This window comes from Triticum dicoccoides, chromosome 7A (genome assembly GCF_002162155.2).
Source record: "Triticum dicoccoides isolate Atlit2015 ecotype Zavitan chromosome 7A, WEW_v2.0, whole genome shotgun sequence".
In the NCBI taxonomy this organism is placed as follows: Eukaryota; Viridiplantae; Streptophyta; class Magnoliopsida; order Poales; family Poaceae; genus Triticum; species Triticum dicoccoides.
In genome coordinates, this window is record NC_041392.1 from 418967127 (window position 1) to 418974201 (window position 7075).

A 7075-nucleotide genomic window follows, 5' to 3' on the forward strand; every position below is an offset into this window, starting at 1 on the left:
AGTCGGACGTCTAAGCGACATCGCAGAAAGGGCTTTAAAAGAAATGCCACAGTCGGACGTCTGAGCGACATCGCAGAAAGGGCTTTAAAAAGAAATGCCACAGTCGGACGTCTGAGCGACATCGCAGAAAGGGCTTTTAAAAAGAAATGCCACAGTCGGATGTCTGAGCGACATCGCAGAAAGGGCTTTAAAAAGAAATGCCACAGTCGGACGTCTGAGCGACATCACATAAAGGGCTTTTATTCACAAGTAAATAATACTCATAATAAACATTCAATTCATGAAAACAAACGGGTTAGTCCATCCACAGGAGTGATCATTTAACCGGACTTAGCACTCATGCGATTCACCGGAGTCTCTGTCATCAAAGCTGACAATTGATTAGGATAAGAAGGAACGAAACTTGACATGGAAGAGATGATTTGGAGGAATATATGACTCTGCAGAGTTTGTACAAAATTTTTCCCACAGTCAACGGATTTCCGTAGTCACGAAGGACTAGTTCCGTTTACGGTATTTCAGAAGAAAACACAGCTAACCGGTACACACCCATCCTACCTCTCGATGCTAGGAATCACCCTAGTCATCGTCCAAGAAAAACTTTTGAGACGGGGAGATCACAATCTCGAATAGCATGGGATCACATTTATATACGCGCGCTCTAAGGGGTGCCCCCCTCTCGGTCCCAACCGGAAACACCCATGCCCCCTGACCGGATGACTGGCTTTAATCCAGGGCCATGGAACCATCATCACGGCCTCTCCTCTTTGGTGTGTACCATGAAAGCGGTTTGGAACTTACTAAACCATATTCCTTGCGGAAAACATGTGGTAGTACAAGGAAGGAAATGATAGGTACTGGACCGATATGGTTTGACACTGAAGTCACATAGTCTGGCGTAAGACTGGCATGCTACAACACTGCCGTCGTACCCATCCTCATGCCAACACATGGCCATTCATATTCACATTCATCCACGTATGGATCATCGAACTCACTTACCTCATTATCACATAAAATAACGTTTCATCGGTATACTCACCGGCATGCCATGAAACTAACTAAATGCAAAACATGCCAAGACACTCATCATATCAAAAGTTCAAACATGCTTGCCTGGTTCAGAGTAGTCGGAGCCTAGCTCGGTGAAGTTCGCGGCTCCGTCACCTCCTTCGGTATCTACGTTTAAAGAAGATATATGCGCTAACGTAAATACCAAGGAGAGCACAGAAGGTAAACCAAATATTTTTCACATAAATCTAATAAAAAACTAGACAAAATTTTAAAGAGAACAGAAAAAGAATCAATCAAAAATACTTTTCTGATTAAAAGTTATAAGGGTTTTTGTCCAGGGACTTATCTGTAATGAAACAGAAGATTTCCAGGGGCTAGTTTATAAAAGCAGAAAACGCTTCGGTAGCGATTACGCCAGCCCGAAGAGAAAACGTATTTGGCAGAAGGCGTTTTCAGATAACGCTTCGTTAAGAAAGGACAGAGAGGCTGACAGCGGGTCCCACTTGTCATGTTTAAATTTTCAAATGGGAGGGACGAGGCTCGTCGGCGCCCGAGAGCTGCTGTGGTCGCCGGCGGCGATCCACGGCGAGGCATGGGGATCAGAGGTTACCAATGTGCTCACCGTGTCCTTCCGCAACGGTGGGTGGTGGTGTTGGTCGCCGGTGAGCAGCACGTCGACGGCGGTCTCAACTCCGGCGGATGGTGGTTCGGGCATGGATGGAGCTCGTCGGAGAGGGCTACAAAGATTAAATTGAGGTGGGGGTTAGACTACTGGGTGCAAGAGAGGGCTACGGACGAGGTTTGGGCGCCGGAGGTGGCCTCACCGAAGTGAATCGAGCTGGAGGCCGAGGCGGGGCGAGGTGGCCGGAGCTGGGGGAGGAGACCTCCTCGAGGTCCCCCTAGTGGCCTGGCGGGGTGTTGGTGAGTAGTGGAGGTGCTGCGTGCGCGAGAGTGAGCTCGGGACCCCTTTATATAGGCGGTCCGAGGCGGTTGCCGTGAACGAGGATCACCGGCGAGCGATTACGGTGGTGCACTGCTCGGTCGGGGTGGTTAGGGGGTCGAGCATCATCACGGAGGTCCAACGGGTCCGTTTTGGTCTTGAACTGGCCGGGGTTTGGGTGTTAAGGGCGAGCTCGACGGAACGGTGATGGTGCGGGCCCGTCGGCGGCGGAGAGCGCGTTCCGTGCTTGCCGGCCATGGTGGCTGTGCTACGGGCGTGCGCTGGCGTGCATGAGGCCACGCGGAGAGCCAGGGAGCGATGGGCGGCGCGGAACGGCGTTCTGCCGTGGTGTGCCTCCTGTCGGCCGCCACGGGAGGTCCCGACGCCGCAGAAGACGCCGGCGAGGGCGAGCCAGCGCGCTACCGACGCCAGGAAGGCTCCACGCACGCGTGTGCAGCTTCGGACAAGAGGAAGAGGCGGCGAGGAACGTGTCAAGGGCACTGTGGCCGCGTGACTGAAACTGACGGACTGAAGATGACACTGAAAACTGAATTTTCTGAACTATGAACAGTAACAGTGCCCACCAGGTGTTCGACCGAATGAAATTGGCCTCTGGTGATTTTTCCTTGAGCTAATTTTTGGTGGAGTGGCTTCTCCTTGCTCAAATAGGCTGCCTGAATTTTGGTGGAATTTTTGGAGGAGTGTAGATACGAATTTCACCAAATTTGGCAAATCTGGTCCAAACTTGCAGAGACTGAATTTTGAAAAATTTGAAAAGAGGAGGAGTGGATCAAGATGGTTCTGGGTTGTGGGTTCAAAGGACAATCCAGGAGAATTGGTTTGAGGTCAAAACTCAAATGCAATAGGGCACTTGCTTTGAAAATCTCTCAGGCTCCAAATAATTTTCAGAATTGAATTGAGGGAAAAATAATTGGAATAAAAATCCAAAACCAGTTTGGATTAGTTGGGACAGAGAATTTAGGTTGATCACAAGTTGTAGGGGAGGTTTTGGAGGGGTTTTACCACATGGGCAAGAATGCCAAGTCATGGTGGTTCCAAGATATGAAAATCCCAAATTTCATGGAGTTTCTTTTTAAAAGAAAAAGATTAAACTCCCAAAAATAATTTTGAGAGAGAACCAACAGAGAAGAAGTTTCAAAAGGTCAAACACCAAAGTTTGAAGCCAGAATAAAAACCTTGCCAAAGAAAAGAAAGTTTCTTAAGAGGAAGGTTTTCTGGAAAATTTTAAATGGCCTCTTTTCAAAAACCACAAAGTTTTTGCTGAAAACCAAAGTAAAAATTTTGGAGTGTCACAACACCTACCCCCTTAGGAAAAATCTCGTCCCCGAGATTTCAGCTGATCCTTAAATAAGTGTGGATGCTCTGTCCGAAGAAAATCCTCGCTTTCCCAGGTTGCTTCACTGTCGGTGTGATTGCTCCACTGGACTTTGAAAAACTTGATGGTTTTCTGTCGGGTCCTCCTTTCAGACTCCTCTAATATTCTTATGGGACGTTCTCGATAAGTGAGGTCTGGCTGTATGTCAATGTTCTCATGAGATACTTGTTTCTCTGGGTTGCTTACGCACTTCCTTAATTGAGAGACGTGGAACACGTCGTGAATGTCAGACAAGTCTTCGGGTAAGTCTAGCTGGTAGGCTACAGTGCCTCTTCGTGCCACTATGCAAAATGGTCCAATGAATCTTGGTGCTAATTTTCCTTTAATCTTAAACCGTTGCAATCCTCTCATCGGGGATACTCTCAAGTATACGAATTCACCGGGTTCGAAGCTGACCCTACGATGTTTCTGATCATAATAACTTTTCTGTCGACTTTGAGCGGTCTTAAGTCGGTCCCTGATTAGCTTGACTTTTTCCTCGGCTTCTCTGATTATATCTGGTCCGAAGATGCGGCTGTCTCCGGTCTCTGACCAATTTAACGGGGTACGACATCTCCTTCCGTATAGGGCTTCGAAAGGAGCCATTTGCAGGATGGCCTGGTAACTGTTGTTGTATGCGAACTCGGCATATGGTAGGCTGTCCTCCCAACTGGTTCCATAGGTGAGGACACATGCTCTCAGCATGTCTTCTAAAACTTGGTTTACGCGTTCTGTTTGTCCATCAGTCTGAGGATGGTATGCGGTACTGAAGGCTAGTTGGGTTCCCAGAGCCTGTTGTAATTGCTCCCAAAATCTTGAGACGAACTGAGTGCCTCTGTCGGAAATTATAGTCTTCGGGACACCGTGCAGGCAGACTATGCGGGAAAGATAAATCCTGGCAAGCCTCTGAGTGGTGTAGGTTGTCTTTACTGGAATAAAGTGTGCTACTTTGGTTAACCTGTCAGTGATGACCCATATGGCATCATTCCCGTGTTGTGACCGAGGTAATCCGACAATAAAATCCATCCCTATTTCATCCCATTTCCACTCAGGTATTTTGTTAGGTTGCAGTAGTCCGGCTGGTCTCTGATGTTCAGCTTTTATGCGTTGACACGAGTCGCAGCATGCAATGAAAGCGGCTATGTCCCTCTTCATACCGTGCCACCAAAATCTTTCCTGAATATCCTTATACATTTTGGTTCCTCCAGGGTGGATCGAATATGGAGTGGTGTGTGCTTCAGTTAAAACTTGCTGTTTAAGGTCTTCTATGTTTGGCACGCATAGCCTTTCTCCGTACCATAATATTCCTTCATTGTCTATGACGAATTCCGAGGCCTTGCCCATACTCAACTTCCTTTTAATTCCTTCAATGCTGGGGTGACCGGACTGAGCCTCTTTAATTTTCTCCACAAGGTGTGGTTGTATTTCCAAGTTTGATATGGTGCCTTCTGCTACCATTATCAAGTTGAGCTTGACAAATTCTTGATGGAATTCGGGCCTCAAGCTGTGTAGATAGTTCCCGTCGGAGCTGGGGTTTCGACTCAGGGCATCGGCCACTACGTTTGCTTTCCCTGGATGGTAATGGATACCAACATCATAATCCTTTACCAATTCTAACCAGCGGCGTTGCCGTAAATTTAGTTCTGGCTGCGTAAAAATGTATTTGAGGCTTTTGTGATCCGTATATATCTCACATCGATTCCCAAGTAGAAAATGCCTCCATTCCTTGAGTGCATGAATAACTGCTGCCATTTCTAAATCATGAGTGGGATAATTTTCCTCGTATTTGCGAAGTTGCCTTGAAGCGTAGGCGACAACCTTGCCTTCTTGCATCAACACGCATCCGAGACCCTTTCTGGATGCGTCACAAAATACTTCAAAATTCTTGTGTATATCGGGTACAATTAATACTGGTGCTGTTGTTAATTTCCGCTTTAGCTCTTGGAAGCTTTTCTCGCAGGCTTCTGTCCATTCAAACTTCTTATCTTTCTTGAGTAACTGTGTCATAGGCTTGGATATGGTGGAAAATCCTTCAATAAATCTGCGGTAATACCCTGCCATTCCCAAGAAACTTCGTATGTCTGTTACGCTGGCTGGTGACTTCCAGTCAAGTACGGCCTTGACTTTCTCTGGGTCCACTGCTATACCGTCTTGAGTCAGCACGTGGCCTAGAAAACCTACTTGTCTTAGCCAAAATTCGCACTTGCTGAACTTGGCATACAATTGGTGTTTCCTTAGCTCTCCTAGTACAATCCTGAGATGTTCTGCGTGCTCTTCTGGTGTTTTGGAGTATACCAGAATATCGTCGATGAATACTACGACGAATTTGTCCATAAACTTCATAAATACTTTGTTCATGAGGTGAACAAAATATGCCGGGGCGTTAGTCAACCCAAATGGCATTACTGTGAACTCGTACAGTCCATATCTGGAGGTGAATGCTGTTTTGGGGATATCTTCCGTTTGTACCTTCAATTGATGGTATCCTGACCTTAAGTCAATTTTTGAGAATACCTTGGCCTGAGCAAGTTGATCAAACAAATCGTTTATCCTTGGCATCGGGTATTTGTTTTTGACTGTGACCAAGTTAAGTGCTCGATAGTCGATACACAATCTCAGCGTTCCATCCTTCTTCTTGGCAAATAAAATTGGTGATCCCCAAGGTGAGGAGCTGGCCCGAATGTACCCTTTATCCAGTAATTCCTTTATCTGCTTCTTCAATTCGATCAACTCGAATGGTGCCATTCTGTATGGTTTCTTGTATATGGGGGTGGTTCCTGGTGCTAGCTCAATGCGGAATTCTATTTCTCGATCTGGTGGCATGCCTGGCAGCTCTTCAGGGAATACATCTGGAAATTCACACACTACTGGAACCTTGTTTAGCTCAGAAACGTCCACCTTATTTAATCTCGGTTGCCGGGGTCTTTTTCCTTCCTTGGCTGATACTCTTATTGTCTTCCCTTGGTGGTGTGTGAGAATCACGGTCCTGTTGAAACAGTCTATAAAACCTTTATTGGTGGTTAGCCAATCCATCCCTAGGATGACATCCAGTCCTTTATTTTCCAATACAATAAGATTTGCGTAAAACTCCAATCCTTCAAACTCAATGACCACATTCTGACAGTAATTCTGAGAAACTTGCTGAATCCTGGGGGACTTGATTATTATGGATTTCTCCAAAGGAAGCATCGAAAAATTATTTTGCAAAGCAAAACTTTTCGAGATGAAAGAGTGAGAAGCTCCAGAATCAAACAAAACCATTGCAGGTATTGTGTTGACAGGAAATGTACCGAGTACGATATCCGAAGCATTTTGTGCCTCCTCTTTGGTTACGTGGTTCAGATGACCCTTCCTGTGGTTATTGTTGGGATTGAAATTGTTTCGTTTGGGCGCTGAATTATTGCTGTCGTTGTTCGGCTTTGGGGTTGAATTCCTTGGCTTGGGGCACTGTTTGGCATAGTGCCCTTCTTCTCCACAAGCGTAACAAGTAACGCCGGGGCGATAGGTGAATTCCTTGTCCCTTGCATGAAAATTCTTGATTGGGCGTGAGACATTGGATGAGAATTTGGGTGTCCCACCCTTTTTAAAATCTATCTTGCTTCGGTGATTGCGAGTGTGGTTAGTCTGGTCCCTTTTTCGCTTGCGGATATCTTCCAGACTGCGTCTCTCATTTTCCAGAGTAATGGCCTTGTCCACCAGCGTTTTAAAATCAGGAAAAGTGTGCACGACCAGTTGGCATTTAAGTG